Below are 22,695 nucleotides of genomic sequence, written 5' to 3'. Positions count from 1 at the left end.
GCCTTGAAAATACAAGTGAGAAAAATCAAGGAAGCCCTGTAAGAAAATAAAATATCAAATAGAAGAGTCAAGAAATGTTCTTGAAAATATTGGTTTTGGTTTGTCCTGTAGCACAGTGAAAGCCAGTTATATCTTCTACCCATTTTCCCATGCCCATCCGTCCAAAAAACTAACCCCATCGCCCAGAATGCAACAGACTTTTTGGTTCTAAGACTAGCACCTGCAGACTGAAAACAATCAGCAGTATGCAGTGGCTTGAGAGAACTGAGGAAGAAACAGAGATTTCCAGACTGCAAATTAGCTGCAGCCCCAGCTAGGTGGATAGGGCATGCGTGGGGGTGTGGGAAACCCACTGACACATCTTTCAGCTTTTTGCACCTCCCTGTTGCATGTTCTAATCACTGGCTGTGGGAGCAGGGAGTGGAAGTATTTCAAACTTCGCTGAAAAGGGCTTTGAAGTTTGTCAAATTCATCTCAGTATGGAAGGGAAGAAAAAATCTGCTTGAATTATTTTTACATGAGGAGAGAATTGCTTCCTGCTCAGCACTAGGCAGTTTTAGATTGTGGGTCTCAAACACGTACAAACACACTTTCATGGTGTTTAACTCCAGGGTTTGGGTTGGAACCACTTCAGAGGTATATTTGAACATTCCCATTGGATATTTGAATAATACAAGATTAAGATTTTGTCTATGGTATGTATACATGTGTGTATTTTTTACCTAAGTCTAAGTTTTATCATAAAGATAACTGAAAAAAACATCCTTTTTAAGAATTCCTAGGTGTAAAAAATCTGCAAAATATAAATCGTACTGATTAATTCACATCTAGCTCTGACATCTTAACGTGTCCCTCTCTTCATTACTAGAAGAATCTGGGAGGAGTCAGGTAGAGCAGAAGGGTCAGAAGAGGGTTGGAGCTGTTAGCTGTCTTTCCTGTCATGGCTTTGAACAGTTTTTCTGTCCTCGCTGCCTCAGTGCCAGCCTCCCCATAATCCTGAGCAATACCTACAGCAGAAGGATTTGCTGTCTGAACACAAATGCCTGTTCTAGCCTACCTACTTCTTACACCATTGTCTGAAGATGCATACCTGCTGTTGGATCTTTTCCTTATTGTGTAATTATATTGTCCGGTGAAACAAGTAAAATATGGCAAGAGTAATTAAAAAAAGAAAACAAAATCGTCTTTTTTTTTTCCTCAGCCTGCTGGGAACATACACACAGCCACAGGCTGTAGCTGACCCACTTCTTGATAAATCGCACAGGAAAAATGACACTGAGGCAGCTAATGCCATCTACTGACTAAAATAACACTACCACCAAGGTAGTCAGCCTCAAAAGAAGCTTGCAGGGCTGGTAGCATTAAAAATCATCAGAACATTATGTACACCTCTTTGATTAAATATAAGCTGAGCTTGAGAAGTTAAACCAGATGCTTCAGAAATCAGGATTTGTTTGTCTTAAGCTTGTTCTGCAGCAAGAAAGCTGAAATAATCTGTTATTAGAAAAGCTTTTCAATAACCTGATTGTCAAAATTGCTGAGTACCTTCTCTCCCATTGTCTTCAGTGAGATTTATGTCTTCTCAAAATCTCTGAAAATCCATGCTGATACTGGTTTGCTAAAGGTACTTTCTATGCTGGAACTCATTTAAAACAGAAAAAAAATTTACCCTTTCTCATCCCCAGTTCATTGTTGCAATGAGTTATGCCCAAGTAAGTTATAAAGCTGATTGTTTTCACCTCAGAGGTGAGACCAGGCTTTTTATTTTTGACACCTCAATATGACGACATAACCAGTTGTTAATTATGGCTCTGCTTTATGGTATCTGCAAATAGCCCTTAATTTAAAATATCTTTTCCTGTGTTTATATTAACAAATATATTGCTTTGATGCAATATGCAGAGAAATTTGCATTTGAAATAAGAGCCACATTTCCTGCTAAAAATCATTCACTGAGCAAGGTGGATTACATACAAGATATCAGCATCATCCAGGTTAATAACAAGAACATTCTCTCTAATAATGAATAATCATCTCTACACAGTAAAGCAAATCAGTGCTCAGCTCTTTTCTTAGACTATTACATTATAAATCAAAGTCTCATGAAAGCAGATGAGGTACTTCAGTATGTTTTTAAGTGGGGTGGTGTCACTTTAACTGGTGTCACTTTTCTACATGCTGAAATACTAACATTTCTGGGGCAAAACCCTACTGGTCGTGTGGAGCTTGATAACTTCATAGAAAGAGATGCTTCCTCTAGCCAAAGTGTACCTGCACTAGCCGCCTTTCACCCAAACAAATCCTATCTGGATTAAAGCACTGTATCACTCTTTAATTAGCATTCTCTGGCCTTTTTTGTACACTAGATGTCCAAAGCTGACTTCTGGGACATCAACGACTTTGCAGCAACTTTGTACATTCCTTCCTATTCCACAGTGGACCTGCATCCTTTATTCGTGGCTTCTGGACTGCTGCTTCACTCTAACTTTAATACAGAGGCAGTTTAAAATTTTTTGGGACTTTCCACAATTTATCCACTTTTCAACTGTTTCAGGTGAAAAGGACCTTTGGTCATTTTGAGGAAGCAAGGTCTTTAGCTAAAAAGGAACATGATGAAGGAGGTGTCATAATGTAATAGGATATGGACTACTATACAGGATCCAATATTTATAGTTGATGTTGTTCAGGTCAGCTTCTGTAGATAGTATTGTTCAAAGAATAAATGCAATTAATAGAATTAATTCACAATTTCCAGTTTCACATAATTTTACCTTTCTGTGCCAGAGTAATTTTCATTCCACTGTATTAAATCTGTATGACGTTCTACCAAATAGTCTTCGTTCCTGACTTTAAGTAGCCTTTGCAGAGCTACCTACTACATCAGATCACAGGAGTTCCTAGTTTGACCAAAATCCCTCCATGGCCTAATTAATTACTCTTTTAAATTTATTCTACCTAGTATCTATCCATAAATAATCCAAGTTTGAGGTCATTATGTAATCTTTAACATTTTTTAAGATATCTTCCACTAATTCCATGTGATTTTTTTTTTCCCCTTAAGTCTGTTGTATAGTGGATATTTAAAGACTTTTAGACTCTCTTTGCAACTCTCAATTTTATTACAGATTTTTTTATTCTGTTTATTTTTCATTTGCACAGTCACTGTAGATGAGAACAAGTCAAAAAGATATGTAATGAGTACATTCTGTACTCACTGTTGAGATGTTTTTCACCCCTCAAGATTCAACTGCTAATTACTTTGAAAATTCAAAATGCGTGTTGTGGACAGCACATCTCAGCAGTAAGCATGCTGAATAGCAGAAGAGTAGCAATAATTTCCACTTTTCTTTTAATAGCTTTCAATCTGCCTTCATATAAGGGAGATATGTTTTGGTTTCAAAATGTCATGGATTGTACTGTTTCACAGGTGTTTACAAAATAGCAACTCAGATAGTCTTGCACTGAGTTTCACTTTGTATGAGCAGCCAATTTATGTTGATCTTGGATTAAGATCTCCAGGGCCTGTGAATAAGTAAGGTTTACCTAAGCCTGGCTAAGACAATTGCAAAGCTATTGCAATTTGCCTAGAATAGCCTATTAAAGTGATAAATTAATTTTTTTCTGTATAATTTTTAAATCATTCAAATGTTCAAGTAATTTATTATGACATGATATCTATGCTGGTTCTGAAACTCTGTATTTATAGTCTTTAGGAGGGGATTTCTTGTTTTCACTTATATTCCATGGACCCAAAAAGCAATTTCTGTAGCATTTACTGCTCATTTAGTTCCTTTTATGTTTGATTGGACCTTTTCTTTTAGAGATTAAGGATGCATTTATTTTGAAGCTTGACAAAAAATATATCTATCTACATATATAAATCATAATTATATCTATTTTTACCAAGATACTATACTATGCAGGGGTTTTCCTAAGCAGAAAACATTTTTTGAGACAAATGTACAATATTTTTGTTGCTTTTGTTTGAAGTTAAAATGTTTTCTAGTGTTTGCTGTGGTTAACATGAGGTTTTGAGTTTCTGGCACTGATGAGATTTGTTCCACACTGGTTTAGTAGTTTAAAAAAACTGTGTGGGGATAGGGGGGAAGCTTTTTTGTTGAACTGGTTATATTATTGTTTTCATTCTTTTATAAAGTTATTTAGATTCTCTAGTGAAGTTATTTATATTCAGAACATTTTCTGGTACTCACAGAAGACATATAGGAGAAAATACTGAAGGTCTCATGACAGCAATATATGCGATAGACAACTCACTGTTGTTTGCTGTATCTAGGAATTTTTAAACAGCTCCACTACAAACTGTGCAGCATGTACAAGCATTGGTATTTTATTAGCTGTTATAAACTGGGGTACTGGTTTCAGAAAAAAGCTGCGTAATGTTGTGTAATAATGGGTGACTGAAGAATGAAGATTACCCAAAGAGCATTCATAAAGCAGTTGTATTTATAAATAGAATATGAAAGCCCATTTAAAATTGCTCCATAAAATTTGATGGCTTTAAATGAACCTTTGTGCCAAATGAGCCAGTCTTCTTGTTTTCTAGAAGCATGGATTAGAGCAGGATTACTCAGCGGGTAGGAGGCACACACCAGAAGTGGATCACCAGCATCATACCAACTGATGGGCAGAATCCGGCAAAAATCCCCCAATCTCTGTGACAGAGCAGAAGCCTTGAATGGGGACGAAAAAGCTACCCATCTCTCACAGCTGTCCTACTGTCACTGCTTCTACTGCTTCTCCTGCTGCAAGCTGGCACCTATGTGGTGCTTTCTGTACCTAATTTGCTTGCATGTGGGGCCTATTTCTGCCAGGTTTCACCCATGCTGAGATGATTACCAAAACCTGCCTCCTGTAGCCACTTCAGGTTATCATGCAAACTGGGGGGGACACTGAAACAATGGGTTTTGTTTACAGCCTGTGAGCCAGAGCCATGTCAGACTGAGGTGAGAACCCAGGAGACCACTGTGGGCTTGAGTGGCTTACCCTCACTGTCACCACATGGTCCTACTGAATCCTGCATTCTTGATGGATGCCCACTGTAATTTCTTTAGTGAACAAAAGAGGGTTATCCTTGTTTGTCTTCTTAATTAGTATTGCTCCCCGAGAATCAGGTGTTAGTGCTGGAACTGAAATACCTTTGAAGTCAGTGTGCTGCTGGGGTGCCAGTGACCACCTCGTTACTAAGTCTGTACAGCTACATGCAAGAAAAAAGGAGTCAGAGGGAGACAAGGCTCCTTACCCAGGCTTGTGGAAGACTGTTCACCCTGCCTAATTGTCTGTCTGTCAGTGGAAATGGGAGATGCTTCAGAGCAGCCCCTGGAGGAATCCATTGCTGTCCTTTGAATGCCTCATGTAGACACCTTGTACGTGGCATTAGACAGCAAGGAGCATGCCTTCTCCTTGCCTCTCCCTCCTCCCTGGCCCTGTTTCTTTTCCAAGATTAAATTTGCCACCCAGCACCCTGGGGAGGGGTAAAGGTGCTCACTGAGAGGCCATGCTGTGGTACATGCAGTGACTTCACACAGTTTCACAGTGCCCAGTCCAAAGGTTCTTACCTGTGCCAGAAGATGGCAAAAAGTAAAAATTATGGTTTCTCTTTCTCCTTCTTTCACTATTTAAATATGTAAGCCAGCATATTCAACAGTATTGTGCAATAAGAGGGAATCAAGACTTCACACTTTTTAAACTAAAAGAGCTGTAGAATGTGTTCTAAAGATGGTGATTAAAATACATAGACCACATGAGAGCGCCTCAGCGTTATGTAATTTTTATTTATTCATTCCTTGCACTTTTTTACTTTCCTTCTTGTGACCTTTCTTAGGACTTGTGACTCATTCTTTTGTTTTCTCCTCTTCCATATTTCACCTTTTCTCTTAGAATGTTCTCTCGCTTTGTTCTTCTCCTTTTGTTTTTCTGTTCTCTCTCCCGAATTGCACTCAACAATCACACGTTTCTGTCTGTCACCTTCTTCCATGACTATTTTACTACATCTAGCACTTTTTAAGTACTTTATCCTTTGATTTTATCCTACGATACTTGCCCCTTTCAGAGTTTCATTTTGCTTCCCATCACAGGCGTTTTTAGGTTAGCGTTTTCCCTGCAGATTTGTCTGCTCCCCATCAGTGGTGGCACTGAATTCCTTCTGCAGTAGGAGGAACAGGATTGGGCAGGTGCTAATTTTGTCCTGAGGTAGCATCACCTGTAAAGAGGAGAAGGAAACCTGCATCTGAATTCAGCCCAGACTCTTCCTTCTCCTGTTGGTACTGCTGGTGTCAGGGGAAGGAGCTGACTTCAGACAATTGAAATGCCAGTCTCAAACATCAATTAAGGTCAAAGAGGAACAGAGCACTAGTCCTTTTAAATGCTCACTGAGTTTAAATGTTAGTATTGAGCTTTGTGAGATATGGGGTTGGGGGATTTACAGCCTCACAGGTTTTTGATTCCATGCCCGTTACTATTTCATTAGTTATTTCTCTTACGAGAAGTTGAGTTCTGCTTTTGGTTTTTCTGATGTTTGATCACTACAGTCCACAAGCTTCTTATCCAAAGTCTCTTAATAAATATTACATAACAACAGAAAATGGTGGGAAAAGTTGTGTTCTAGTGGGGTGCACTGAATACTGGAATATTGCATTAGGCTCCACTGCTTAGCCATTACTTAGTCAAGTCTTCATTGATTTTGTATATATTATCTGAATTTTTGTGTACCTACTCTTTCTTCTCCAATGGAAGAAGGGAACAGTGGATAAAAATCTCTGCCTCATCAGAGCAGATACAGCCGAAAAGGCATTATTTGGGAAAGCCACTTCTGAATACTACTAGCCCTGATACACAGTTGTTCAGATGCATCCATCTCCATGTGCAAACCTAAACAGACTTTTTTGGTTTTTTTAAGTAAAGCTTGTCATCAAAGGAAAGGCTATATTTAGGTCAGAAGAATGTCTAGCTTAAGGCAATAAAACTATTCTTAAGGTTTTAATGGTTATTTTCTATTTTGTCTCTTCGGTGCCTTAGAAATGCTTCACAAAGACAGGCTACTGAGGTGCCAGGAGCAGAAACTGGGAAGGGGTTCAGCAAGCAGGGCCTAAAATAACACTTAAATGTAGGTGCATAATGAAGAGAGGATAAGATAATCATAGGTAGCAGCTGCACAAGGCAAAACTACATTTCACAGTAATTGTAGTGGCCTACTTGTGTCATCGTAGGTTCAGTGCAATCCATGCTCTCTGCTTTCTTCTGAGGCTGTTTCTCTATCAGTCTTTTGGCAACGACAGCAGATGCTCTTAGGACTAGTATGATGTGTCCAGATTAAGAAGAGAATGCTGAGAAAAAGGAAAATACCTAGTAAGGTCACCAGGGGACTGGATAACCTGAATTTTACAAAAAGAACGAGCTTGTTCACTCTAGTAAAAAGAAGACTAAGAGGAATATTGAAAAATATTGATGGTATAAATACTAGCAGGGGAAAAATACTGTTGAAGCTAAAAGACAACTCTTACCATGAATAAACTTAGGCTGGAAGTTAAAGGAAACTTTCCAACTATGAAAACAGTGAGAGTCATGAACAGTGAGAATCTTCCTGTAAATGTAAGAAGAGAAACATCCTGAATTGAATTTAAGAGGCTTTTGAAAAATTGCTAAAAAGGATTATATGACACTGTCAAGTACTAGAATCTCACTTAAATTGCTTAATCACCCAGTTAACTTTCACTATGGACTTAAAAATTGAAGAGTTTTTTGTGATTTTGTAATATTTAAGAACATTTCTTGAAAATGCTTGTTTACACACATATGCATCCTCTCTTATAAAAGGTCTCCTGGGAAGCATTTTTTTGTAAAAGTCTGTCTATGAAAGCATCCATTTGACCCTTTTCATGTCCTCTGAGCTATTTTCATAAAGTTTCTTCAGTTTTTCTTATGGTTAAGTGGGAGGTGCTCTGTTCTACCAGTTGAAATTATTTTGGAGCCTGTACAAAAATTGTCAACTTTTTCTAAAAAATAATAATAAAAAAGATTTACTCATTAATAGGATCTTACCCATCTGACAATTAGACTTTTTTTTTTTTTAACGTGGGAACAGTGAACTAAGCTTGCACAACTCTGATTCATATTCTCAGTAACAGCAGTTTTCAGAAGCTTTATTCTTTCCCCTTTACTTGTTTTTCAGTGTAATTGAGATAAGCATTGTTCAAGCTTATCCACACACTCCAATAAGATGTTATGTTCCAGAAAATGAGCACTTCACTTTTAGACTGTACCTTTAACGGTCTCCAGTCTGTAACTCCAGTGCATGACCCTATTTTGTCTACCATTGTCACTGGGTTGCCCTTAATTATATTGATGTATTCAAAGACTTCCCATATGTAAAAGACTAAAATGCTGCATCATATTCTGCTACTATGTTTTCCTTCCATTTACATTTCTTAAAATGCCTTGGAATTTTGTCACGGTGCCTTCATACATATGCATGACATGCCACTGCAGAAGACAGAACTCTTTATTTTTAGAACTTATGAAAAATGCATCCAAACTTCAAAGATGAATTAGAAATCAAGATTTCTGATTAGATATTTTGGGATTCAAATCATATGAGACCACAAGAATGTAGACAATAAAAAGGGTGCTATTAATGTGTCTTTAGAGAGAGAAAATAAATCCCAAGCAGTGCTCCAAGCATTTGGGAGACAGGAAATACAAAACATAAGCTAAAATGACAATTTTGCTGCCTACAGTTTGTAGCTTGTGATAGTTTTAATATGATTGCATATTGTTTCTTTCCTGCTACATCACTGAAGATGTGAAGTCCTGGAATAATCTGTGTTCTGTATATCAGAATTCACTGAAACACAAACAGAAACAACACATGACATAGTGTCATGCTTTAAAATTTCTGTAAGCATTATGTGCTGACGAAAATTTTAAAATTGAACTGCTCTATTAATACATTTATAATACATGTGATATTATTGTCTGCTCTTTGCTGGAAAGACTTGTTTTGTTAGCAGGTGAAAATCCAATAGCAGTTATTTTTAAAATTGGAAATTTTTTTGTTAACTTTCAACTCTCACAGATGTACAAATCTAAAGTCTTAACAAAATAATTACTTTAATTAGGAATTTAAAATGTAAATCAAATACCACAGCCTGTTGCTAATCTGCCCTTATTAACTTCTGTAGTATTTTGTATTACAAATATTTTGTCTGACTTTCAAAAAAAAAATTAACAGATTCTGTTATGAAACTATTATGCTTATAGGTTTATTGAACTTAAATAATAGGCTACATAGATGCCTACATTTAGCCTGTATCAGGACTAAAATACAATAGTTGCTCTTTCACCCGATGACCCCTCACCAGCCAGGAAGGGAGAACTGGGAAAAGGAGAGAAGACCCATGGGTTGAAGTGAAAACAGATTTAATGGAACAGCACTGATGCCAACAAAGGTATATAAATACTCAGCTAAAGGGATATGCAGCTGTCACAATCAACAGGAGAGCAGTCCTCAGGAGCAGGAAGAAACCAGAGGAGAAGCAGGAGGAACCCCAACAGGAACCCCACAGGAGCTCCCCTTCCTCAACAAACCTTCCCCCCTTACAATGACCATGATGTTATGGTGTGGGCTACACCTGTAGCTCACTCAGGTCAGCTGCCCTGGCTGACTCAAAACTCTAATGGCCTGCCTAGCGTGGCTGGGCTGTGATTCTGTCCCAGCCAAACCAGGACACTAGAGCTAGTAGTATAAAACTAAAAAACTATTGAATGTGAATTACTCTAAATTTTGAAATGTAAACATCTTGAGATGAACAAATAGAAATGTCAGAACTGCATACCCTAAGATAGAATTTGCAAACAAACATTAACACTTTTAGTCTTATTTTTGGTATCATTAAGTCTGATATTTTATTTTCCTGTTTTTGAGGGAGAAATCCAAGGTTGGATCTTTGAACTATGTCCAATACCTACAGCTTATGGAATTCATGAGCTTCACCATTTGAAAGTGATTCACCAGTTTGCTCTTTCAATGATTACATAGTATGCCAGAGAAAGTCTCTCTTCTGTGCTTAGAAACTGAACCCACCAAAAAAAACCCCTGCTGTGCAGTTTACAATCTGTGCAGCAGAACAAAGATGTCAAAACAGAATCTGCTTCCTTCTTTTTTTTACCAAAAAAAGTTTTCTTGATTTGAAACTGTCCTTCTCTGTATTACGCCAGTTCATTAACAGATAATGTTTTTGCCTGCCCAGAGCTGTGCTCATTTACAAAATCTGCATATTAACTCACAGTTCTCATAGCTCCTCCCAAGACAAGGAAGGTGAGTACTGCATACAAGAAGAATCATATTTTTAACTACTTACAGTTTATTGGTTTTAAACAGCAAAACATTTCAATCAGATCTACCCGAAACAAACAGATTTGCTACAATCCGCAGTTTGAGATGTGCTCAGAAAATACTGTCTTCAGGCATTCAACACAAGAACTGCGGTTATTGTTGAGTGGCTAATGTGAGGAGATTTTCCTTTGCTTTATATCACTGCCTTAATAAAAATAAAGAAAAACAAACAAACAAAAAATTCCACACCAAGCAATAAAAATGGCAAGTTTCATTTAAAGGAAGGGATGATAGGCAGGAGCATACAAAAAACTCGTGTGGTTAGCCTTGAATATGCCAGGCACTAGGTGGTGACCATTAAAATGACTTCAAAGCAATATGCAATACATTACTATAGGATGGAAGAAGCAGTTATTCTACCATCAGAAGTGAATTGGGTTGTTTAACTTCTCAGCTTCTTGAACATTATAGCCATTTTAGTATAATTAAATGAAGATGAGTTGGATGACTATTACTTTCCCATATTTACAGGGCCTAACCATGAGTCATACTTTGTGTATAAAGTATGCAACGGAAATGTAGTAGATCTTGGCATATGGCCAAGCACTGTTCCATGTTTATAAGTAGACAGAAATACAGAGATTTACTATACTGCTAGATTAAACCTGTATTCCATCTAGTTTAATATAGGTTAGTATCCATCCAATAGAGTATATAATGTCTGGCAGTATTTAGAATCAGATGCTTCAACAGGCATGCAAGTAATCATAAACCAGCTTGTTGTGGAGTAATGTGTCATATGGGAAATTACTCCTAACTCATTACTGCTGACAGTTTGGTAAGTGCACAAAGGAACGAGACTTTGTAACTGTCCAAGAGTAGTGAAGGTAGTTTCAGAAGGGAGTGTGGGAGGAAACTGTTTAGGTCACATTGCAATGCACTTCCCAAAGGGTACATCCGTTATCTTTCTCTTCAATAATTTTTTTTTTTTCCTCTCTCTCCTGTCTCAGGAGAGAGAGGTTCTTGGTTGTGTATGCCTAGAACATAATCAAAGAAACTTGTTAAAATATAAACCCGAAAGAGTTTACAGAGATTTGTGTTAACAAAAGTTAAAAATTGTTCCTGGGAGGTCCCCAAGATACAGTTTCCTTTTACCTTTTCAGTACTAGTTTCCATTACGTGTGAAAATCATGGGCTCAAAATATGTTAAATTTTGTAGAGCATCATTAGGCTGCGATACACACTGAGGTAAACAGGTTTGCTGAAAAACTGCCCTTTATTTTCTATGCTATTATAATGAATTTTCTTACACAAATCTTTTAACAGTCCCATGTTCTATCAAGACAGCCATTTTAAATTAAAATTTCCGTCACTCCTAAACAGTTGTGACTTATGAAAAAGACCTGAAAAGAATTGGTTATTATTCACTCCAGCTATGCTAAATGACTTTATTTATTTGCTTCTGCTGAAGTGTTGAGCAGCTGAAGTTATACCCTGCAAACAGAACTACTTCCTTGGCCTGTTAAATAGACGCAGACTATCAGGATCTATAAATGCATTTATCAAATATTTATTTTGCACCAGAATAAACATTCTTTGTTGCCTTTTTTGTTTGTTTATTTATTCTAAAAGGACAGTCTCTGCATCAAAAGCTGTCTGAAGTCTTGTCTTCTATCACTGTGCTGACCCATTCCCACATGTGTAGGTAGAACAAGTGCTGAAGAGGAGGTATGTTTGCTGGTGAAGTTGCACTGTCTTCTGAAATTGGGTAATGCAGCCTGACAAAAGCTGTTTCTATTAGGGTAACAACATACCTCAGAAGTTTTGCTGACATGTCTGTGCTGTAGACATCTGCTGGCATAGCTATAGCCTCAGTTAGATAAGCAAAACCGAATAACGAGAACAGAGGAAGGAAGGGACAGTTGATGAGAGGAAGGGTAGTTAAAAGTAAGAAAGGGTTTTGCTGCATAGCAAGAAAATTATGAAGGTGTAGGAGGGGATTTTTCAAAGGCGTGAATGATAGCTAAGTAACTAAATTTTACTTTCTGCTTCTGAAAATCTCTTATTACACAGAGACTGAGGTAAGATAGAGGGAAAGAATAGAGAACAGGAGGGAGAATGTCTGGAGGAGGGATCTAAAGAGATAGACTGAAGATGGTTAACGAAGCAGAGAAATGTGATTCTTGGGGTAGCATGACTCACACACCAGGATAAGGATAAGGAGAGCAAAACAACAGCCATGAGCAAAGGGAACAGGCTAAAAACACCAAATAAGTGGGAGAAGAAACCTACCCTTAATGCTGTAGGGCCATTCTTGTGAGCTGCAGTGCTACACCTTGCAGGTCGCCACTTTGAATCCAGTTCACGCTGTCAGCAGAACAAGCTGCTGTGTTGAGCTATTCCCATGTCACAGGCAACATGCATTTCTTTTAAGTGTTGTGCCATCACAGCTTGGTTGGTGAACTTGCACTAAAGGTCTACATCACCTCTCTGAGTTTTATTTCTTAAACTGCCCCCTACTAATCATAGAATCACAGGATGGTTTGGGTTGGAAGTGACCTCATAGATCATCTGGTTCCAACCCCCCCTGCCATGGCAGGGACACCTCCCACTAGACCAGGTTGCTCAAGGCTCCATCCAACCTGTTCTTGAACACTGCCAGGGATAGAAATTTCTGGGACTAGAATGTGGGATAAACAAATAGCTGATGAAGCAATCATGGAGCTTTAGTCAGGAATCTGCAAACACAAAGAATAAGCAGTCTTGGAGCAAGAGAGGTAAAGAATACTTGTTGAGTCCAAACTAACCAAAAAAGCCTATTTACACTACAGTTTTGACTAAAGTTTCACCTCGTGTGCAGGCAAGGGCATCCCAGTGTTTCAGCCCTCCTGATCCTTGCCTTCTTCCTCTGCTAAAGTTATGGCCTCCAATTTGTTCCCATTAGTAACATTCACTGTCAGCGAGTGCCTGGCTGATACTGCAGTTCTTTGCTATTTAGCATTTCTTCTACAAGAGCTGACAGTGTTTCAGAGAGATGACACTCTCCCTCTTTGGAGACAGCCAGCTGCCACTATATTTTCTTCTCTCCCAATGGTGTATTTTGGCAGTAGATTTCCTTTGCAGCTGTGACTACAATTTGCATTTGGAGAGTATTGGTTTAGAAAGAGAAGGTATTTAACAGAGCTAACAATTATTGTTTTCAAATGGTTGGAAAGGTGATGAAAATTCCAGTCAGTGCTTATGCTTGTGGATTAAAAACAAATATCACTCGTTGCCATAAATGCTGCTTCTCTCTCCTGTTGTGACAAACACAGATGCCACATTAGCCCAGGTTTCAATAGGAAGGGACTTTTGGTGAGGACTTAACTTCTCAACCTGGCTCCAGATTTGTTAAACTCTTCAAGGAAAGACAGACTCTGTGTGTGTAGGACAAATTTCTGAGGAGATGCCTTGGCTTTTTGTTTTTTAGGTGCTCTGTGAACTTAAAACTCTTGTTTTAGTAAAGGGCAGAAGACAAGAAAAAAGTGCTGCTTAGTGTGTGTTGAAAGAATTAGATAATACAGTTTTCCATTTACAGACAAAGTTTTTTTTGTCTAGGTTTAAACAATTTTAAATTATCCTATTTGTTTTTGGCAGCAGAAACATGAACAGAATGAAGTTCAGAACTATGTTCTTTCAAGCTTTTATCTCTTTTTTTTTTTTGGTAGCAATTAATAATAAACAAGAATTACAGGCTTATAATTAAAGGTTTAGTAGTTGCTGCTTGGTTTAGAATGACCTTGAAGTGGTATTCTTTTCATCTTTCTTTTCTCTTTGCTGATGTACATTCCAGCAGGGCTAATTCCCCTTTTTTTCCCCAAGGGCTTTATTGAAGTGAAGGCAAAACTTTGACTTTCGTCTCTTCATATTTATGATAATCTTTTTCTTGTCACATTCTTAACATTTTGCTGCATCCACTTTCATTCCATTGTGAATGTCCCTTGTGCTCCAAGTCCAATTTTCTTCTACCTCACAGTGCTTAAACTATCCATTCTGTTCTGCTCTGTTTTCATCAAGAACCAGCCCTTAGCAACTAGATAACAGCCTGATACTGAACATTTCTTCTTTTCACACACTATAATACATCTTTTCTCTTCCAAAGAGATTTCTGGAGCTCATCAAATGCCCGTGCTACAGAACAATGCATCCATGTGCTTTCTCTCAAATATCTTTTCTCTTCACAGAACTTTGAAATGCTAACTTATTTATTACTCTCTTCTAAAGAGAATACAAACAATTTAATCGATCATGTTGAATCCTTTTGTGCCACCTTTTTATAATGTAGGTATAATCTCTGGAAAGCTCTTGGCTGCAAGGTTTTAGAGGAGGCCAAGGATTTCTTTAATAATTAGTGCTACATTCATCATAGAGGACCAAGCTCTTGCAAGCAGTGCTGGCATTATCATTTTATTCCAGTCTTGTTTACATAATTTCATGAAGACAAAATGCCCATGCCACAAAGCAGAAACACATGTACTGAAAGGGTCTTAAAGGTCATGCTACACTCCCTGCATCCTGCTTCTGTTTTGGCTCAGTATACTCATCCTTTTCCAGAGCAATAAACTTTGATTTATAGATTTTGAAGGGCAAAAAACCAGCTACCAAAGGCTGGAAATTAAGTTAAAGTTATCACTTGTCTGTCCTGGCGACTTCCTCCTCTTGAGCACATGGAGCAGCAGAGAGCACCGCTGCCTTATGTCATCCTCCTTGTTAGCTAAGATTACCAGCCAAGCAGTGATAGCACATGACCTTGAAGGATGACTATCTTTAGTGCTCCTCAACTGTAACTCTGCTATTCCACACAGTGCTCAGCAGGCCATGGGTCACATAATAGTGAAAATGATACTGTTTTCAGCTAGAAGTTTGGTAAAAATGCATAGTTGTACACCAGCTATGGTGATCTAAAAAACTCTGAACTGAATACTTACCTAATTGTCTTTCTTCTTTGCTCTGTGACAACAGGTAATCTTATTTTCCTATGCACATGTCATCACTAAGTTTTTTGTTTTAATTTTTAAATGGATCATGGTTATAGATTAGGGTTTGTGACCAATAAATGGTTATAATGCCATAGCTGTATATAGAGCTTCACAGTAAACTAAATAGGGGAGAAAAAAGAAAACCGAACAGACAGAAAAAGCATTATCATATTGAAGCATTCAATTAGACCACATGATCATGAAAGAAAATAAGATCTGAATTTTTTTTTTTTAATTATATCAATAAGCTGTCTATACAAAGTAGAATTCATAGTTTCTCTCATGTTCATTTGCTCACTTAAAACTGTTGCTTTTCTCCATGGATGTTAACTGTATAGCACTTAGTGTACACACAGCCCTTCTTCTGATGTCCCAGTTGGACAATTAGCTCAATCAGCTAAATCTACAGGAAAACTTAGGGAATGTGACAATGCACACTAAGGTGTTTAACTACTAGAGATCTAACTGTGATAGCAGTACCTGCTGCATGGGGTTAAAAAACAAACTGTAACCATCCTGTAACCAGTGAGGTGTTCAAGGCAGTCTAAGTTTGATTACTAGTAGATTAAGTAAAATTTGGTAAAGTTTCCATCCACAAACTTGAAAAACTGAATTATCCTTCTTAAAGCTTTTGATGAACAGCACTTTCCCCCCAACAAGCACCGAGTCAATGGTTTGAAACAGAGCACTGTACTGGGCAGAAGGAAGAAGCACTCAGAACAAAATTGGGAAAGCCAGCAATAGCAATAAATCAGCCATGCCTATTAAATAGGATTTCTATCTCCCCAGGTTGTTTTGGCAATAGCGCTAACCTTAGTTGCCCTGCTGCAGCAGTAAGTGGCTAATGAGGTAGAATGGTCTATCAATCACTGCCTTAGTCAGAATGCTCCTGCAGACTGTTGTCCAAATTCAGGGTAGATCCATCCCTCAGTCTAAAAGGGCATGATGCTCTGGGACTTTATCTGCCATCCTAGATGAGGCACTCAGGAGGACTGCTTTCAGAATTCAGCCCAGGCATCTCAGCTGGCCTCAGTCCACCAAGTTTCCTTCAAAGTTATGCTGAACTTCCAGATGGAACTGGGGAATATTCATGACCCAGAAGGGTCATGCTGTCAGACAGTAGCACCAGGCTGCTTTTGTCATCCTATTTATAGAAGCAGAGCAAATCCAGGTCGTGGATTTGATTAGATGATCCCTGATGCTGTGCATATAAATATCCCTACTCTCTACAACCTTGGGCTGTGTCATAGCTTTAGACCAGGCTTCCCATATAATATCCGGAAGATGTGCGTACCTCAGAGTGGGTTGCTCAGCAGCCAGCTTGTTGAGTGAGAAGCGGCCTGAGCAGGGTGTGCTAAAAACAGCAGGACTTAGAAGTCCTGCTCCTCCTCTGAACTGTCTCCTGCACCTCCTTCCGGGTGATGTGTTTGTCCTCTCCTGAAGGCAGGCATGCAAGTCCTTTTTTTTTCAAAAGCTGAACAGCGATGACTCTTCCCTTTCAGAGAAGCACAAATTAATGGAGGCAGCAACACTGTGTAAGCAAAACTTAGTGATGGGAGAGCTCTCTCAATGAAGGTTAGGCTAAGGTCTGTCATCTATCCAAAGAAATTCACAGCTACATCATGTGAGCTTTCTCTGGTCTAGAGAAGAGATGGGAGCATGGCCACACCAAGCATTTCCATGTGCAAAAAACCTGAAAGTTGTAAATTTATGAAAATGTACATTACCATTCAGTCCTTAACTGTATTTAAACAAAAAATACCCAAGTAGTTTTCTTTTTTCCTTTTGTTTTGTTACTTCCTCATCTTTATTCTGAAGTTGTTTTCTTTAGTATTGCTCATGCATGGGTTGGATACAACATTCTTGTGAATGGGATCCTTGCTAAATTGTTCATCTACAAAAATAATCGCAGAGTAAGAAATAGTTGTACTAACAGCAGAAAACACTGTTTATACTTTATAAAATGCCTCAGTTTATGATTATCAGGTGTTCAAATTCAGATATTTATTAAGGCATCTTTTAAAAAGATGGCTTTCGAAAGCACTGTAGGGAATGCATGATTATTAATCTTAAATTAGGATTTTCAGTAGAAAAATGTTACAAGTTGGGAATTAATTGTCATGTAATTGATTGATAATTTTCCCTCCTGCTGTGTGCAGAAAGCTATTGAATGATGGCATATCATTCTCAACAGGAGGAAAAAATATCGGTCATTATGGGACAATTAGTTCCAATTTCCACTATTTTTCTTCCATGTGCTGATAAGATAGCCTTCAAAATGTAAGTACAGTAATTAACCATAAAAATAAATTAACCTTTTTCTTTTACATTTTTATTTTTAACTTAAAAACCAAATCTAAATGCAGATGGTTCCTGTGCCCCCATGCTCTTCTTTCCTGGACTGGTGACATTCATGAAACTGTAATTTTCACATAGCTTCAGTTAACAGAACCTGTCATAGTCAATCAGCTTATGTTCATGGTTTTGCAGCATTGTTCCTGATTTCAGTGCTAATATGATATGGCTGAAGAAAACCTTGGAAAATTTTTTTATCAACATCACAATTTATGAAAATTTTGTATTTCCCCACAAACGGGCCATCTGTGTCCAAGAAAATTCTTGGACTCAAGCTGTCATTGTTTGCTTTGTTGATAGTGAAATCATAATAAATCATTAGTCACCTTTTAGCAAGCATAGTAGCATATCGTTAATGCACACGTGGAAGGAGTATACCTGTGATGTATGTATACAGAGAGATATATTTGTGTATACACAGGTACTTTACATCTATCTGATTGATATCTGTGTGAACTACTGAGATTTTTTAAAAGTAGAATGCATCTACTTGAAAAGTCAGAATCTTTTATTGCGCAGAATTTGCAAAGCTTGATATACAAAATTCACTCACATGTGAGTATTTTTCACATTAGTACACTTGGGTGACGCGTCTTAAAGCTTTAATGCCAAATACCAACTGTTTACATTTTTCTAAATGCCAGCCATGTAATTTCATCATAGGATCTGAAAAACTAGCTGAGCTGTTTCCTTCTCCCACCTACCACCAAGTAATGCAACCCAAATTTCATGTGCTTGGCTACGAGGATATAATCCCCTGCCTTCAGCTGTAACTGTGTAATCTGCAGTATGTTCTCAAAGATATAATCAACTGATCTTTGAAGTTTATAATTGCATTCATGATGCAGAAGAGGAATGCAATCCTATTGTGTTCTCCTTGTTTTGTTAGCTTTTTGATACTGCAGATGTGATGGAAAAGAATACTCAGTGGTGAAGCTGGAATGCAGTACTCATTAAATTCAGCATATATGACTGACTATACATAGAGAGCAGATCTTTTTCAGAAAGGAGGTGCCATTTTTATATAGTCACTTGTCAGAGTATGATCACACTCCGAGGTGCCAATTATTTCACAACCTAAGTCCAAGACTTAACTAATCTGTGAGGTAGCACTGAAGTGCTCATATCAGCTCCCCATATTTTGTTCCTTAGTGCACATATATCCTGCTTGTTCCTAATTAATTTTACTAACCTTATGATTACTGAGTGCAGAAATTGGGCCATGTAATAAAACCTCAATAGAAGGAAAATTCAAAAGGGAATTTAGAGCTATCACCTACAGATACCAGAACAAGAATATTAATAGCATTTCTCCATTTTAGTTTACAATTTCTGTTGTTCCTTATGAATTTTACCATGTCGTAGTTAACCTCTATGGCACTTTACTAGTTTATAGGCTTTATTAGAGCCATTGATTGGACAGGAGCCAAATATATGAATATAAATTGATTTTATGCAATGTACACAACAAGGAACTTATTGATATAAAGGGCTTCATTACTTGTAGGATTACTCTAAAATGATTTTTGAGCAGCAAGAGTTCTCTGTGGGCTGTATTAGAATTTCATGCTTAAATGCAGTTGAACACTAATTTTTGTATGAATTCTTTTGTCTTACACTGCTGTATAAAGGAAGTCTGGAAGTAAATATCAGGGGAGTAGAAATGCAGATTAGAGCTTCAGGAAACAAGATGCAAGCGTGAAAGATGACAGAATGATCATGTGGGAGGAAATTACTGTAGTTTCTTTCTTTCCCTTATTCCTATTCATAACTAGCAATTATCAAGGACCTCAGTCATTTTGAAGCAGCATTTGCAGTAGTAGAGGAAGAGAGGGGTTAAATTATACATATTCTGATGCTTTGACAGGTTTGGTAACCTCACAAAGCAGTGAAACATGACAACAATGTCAATGTCCAGAGAGACAGGGATGTCTCTAGCCCCATTACCTCTAAAAATCAAAAGAAATACATGACTAAGAAATATCATATGCTTAGGGGAAACTAAGAGTTTCAGAACATGGTCAGGGAAACAGGCATTTATATAGTGAATCTGTGCGAGGGACTCACCACTCTTGACTTACTGCAATGCTCTTTGCTCTTGGTTTTTATGTTTCTCTGTAAGCTGCTGTGACTCCTGGCTCCTGTGTGCTCTTCTGCATTGCAGGAATGGAAATTTGAAGTGCAGTCAAAAAATTATGGCTTTTAGCTGGAGAGAAAATAGTGTTGGCTTCACTGTTCTCATTTAAATTAATAGTGGTCTTATCAACAGCTTAAGGAGTGAGTCTGAAAATGTCACTTTGCATGGCTTCGTACTGCAAAATATACTGTGATTAGCTGTTCATAGATTACATATCAGACTGAGGTTCCTTCTGAAAATGCGAGCCAAAGTTTCTCTTGCGCGGAGTTCGCAGTGTAAGGTATTTCAGAGACCTATATGTTGAAAAGTTCTGATGTATTTAATAATGGATTACCAGGAAGCAAGAAACATGTTGATTGTGCCACGTACTGAGGAATTTGTCTTTCTCCAATGTTCACAGTGTCCATACCCCTCACAAAATACTCAGATCATTTGCTGTCCACTGGACAGATTGTTTTCTGTAACATTATGTGGTTAGCTTTGAAACATGCTTAGAGATGAAATCATTGTAATGATTTCAATTAAATAAAATGTGTTTATCGTGACAGAGAACTGTGAACTACTCTGTGCTTATTCTATGTATATTCTACATTTATTAGATATGCAGTGAATTTAAAACATTAAATAGGTTAAGAAGAGTACGCAAAGATTTGGATATTATTTGGATAGAACTCATACTCAGATAATAGGTTTTCATTGTGAATATTAGACTGGTAATCTTACAGTATTTCATTTTCTCATGGGTTTGGATTTGGACATCAAGTTAGTGTCTTTCGGTTGTTTTTCTAGAAATATTTGTTCCTATTTTAAGCAAATTCTAGAGACTGATAATGAGCTTGTGTCTAATAATGGGAAGATTTGTTGACTCACCCAGTACTGTGATGTAGATAATTCAGTCTAACTAGCTGTGGGCTCCCAAAACTAACAGTTTTGACTAACTGTCAAAAAATATTTCTACCAAGCTCTACTTCTCTCTGCTCCCTTGGAGTTGCAGCGCTTCTGCCTGATGACTGCTGTCTTATACCCACACTTGCTTAAAGTTGCACTCAGACGTGCCCTGCTCCATGTATGTGGGGTCCTCATCCCTACTGACTCACCACCTCTTCGTCCTCTCTCTATCTGCAATACTGTGTTCCTCCGTCCTGCTCCAGGACCTGTGATACTCCTTTGGCAGGACACACTGGCATAGTCATTTCTAAAACAGCAATAAAGTAGCTGTTGGCTTTTGGGGAGAGATTTAGGTGCTACATCTTGTTCGCTCAGTCAAGCCAGTGAAACTATTGGTGTGGTATTAGTAGCAAGCATTGGAAAACAGTTTTTAAGAACTAATGTACTGCTGGGATCTAGAAAGCATCGACTGATGTTTCTCATATGCAGCAAAATAAATGTCTCTCCTCCACTAAAAGAGGTACAGGGGTAATGCTGTGGAGGTTTGCTGGGACATTTCTTGTTCATCGGTAGCAGCACAGACAGGACACCTGAATTGCCCCACCAAGGTTCTTCATCAAAACTTTTTTCCCCATGACATGTTGGGCCTTTCATGTACCTTCACTAAAGCAGTACTAAATCTGGATTGCATTGTAAGCCTTTGTGGTAGTGGTAAAAAGGCTGTTTTGATATGACATCTTTACTGTGACCTTCCATTCTTCTGCAAATGTAGTTACAGATCCATCTTATAGAAGGCCAAGAAAGTCTCTTTTCGGAGCTTGTCTTTTAAAATAAATGTCCATTATTGAAGCTAGAAAGATAGTATATTTCATTAATAGAAAGATGAATGAGTAAAAAATGTATTATTAACATCCCAGAATACTTTAAATCTGGGAAGAGATCGTTTATTGTAGATATCTTTAGACATTCTGGTAATGTTCCCATCTTCTTAATGATGAATTAATTTCATCAAAACCAGTCTAACGGAATAGGGTAAATTTTCAATGTGGTATCAAACCTTTCTCTGTAACACTGTGTACTTACCCTGGACATATCAGCACCGAAAGTTAATGGTTTCTTTCTCTTTCGGTGCACGGGAGATGTAAACAAAAATGACAGAGGAACACAGCTGATGTTAACGTGTGATTTTTTTTTTTTTTCTTTTTGGATAAGTTTGGTGATTACATTCCAAGCTGGATGTACATGCTGAGGTGAAGACATTTGGCATGCTGAAAAGATAAGATGTCCGGGAAATAACGTTTAACAATATAGATCCCAATTTACAACTTTCCAGGTTTATTGTGGTTCAGTGACCAGGTTTACTACAGTTACAGCATTAAATATTGAAAGAATGGTGACATTAACTTCTGAAAACTTAAACAATTACTCATAGTAACACTATGCTTATATGTTTTGAATAATTTCATTAGTTTTAATTTTTAGCATGGAAGAAAAATTGGAGAGACGGCAATGTAAAAGGACACTTTCCAGAAGATTTCTCATTGGGAGGGAATGATTTGGTCAGCATGGGATGCCTGACCTATTTGTTGTCTCACTCAGTTCGTATTCAGCAGATAAAAAGAGGAATGAGCAAAATTAAATTGTCTAAAATCCACCATGCAGAAGGAATGTCACCAATTTTATTTCCATGAGATTAAGTATTCCTTAAGTCCTTTAGCCGCTGCTATGGTATACCTGCTGTAATGTAACCACGTAGAAACCATACAAATTTGCTTTGCTGCCCTTTGGTTTGGTGGTTTGTTTTTTTTTTTGGTAAGTCTATCATAAATCTCCCCATGATTTACCAGAAGATGATAGACTACTCTGAGTTTTGCTTTCATTACAAATCCTGAAAATCCCACTTTCATGTGAATCATTGTGAACATCCCACAGTGTTCTCATTATCT

The sequence above is a fragment of the Leptosomus discolor genome, chromosome 1 (genome assembly GCF_034619465.1).
Source record: "Leptosomus discolor isolate bLepDis1 chromosome 1, bLepDis1.hap2, whole genome shotgun sequence".
In the NCBI taxonomy this organism is placed as follows: domain Eukaryota; kingdom Metazoa; phylum Chordata; class Aves; order Leptosomiformes; family Leptosomidae; genus Leptosomus; species Leptosomus discolor.
This window is presented reverse-complemented; position numbering follows the sequence as displayed.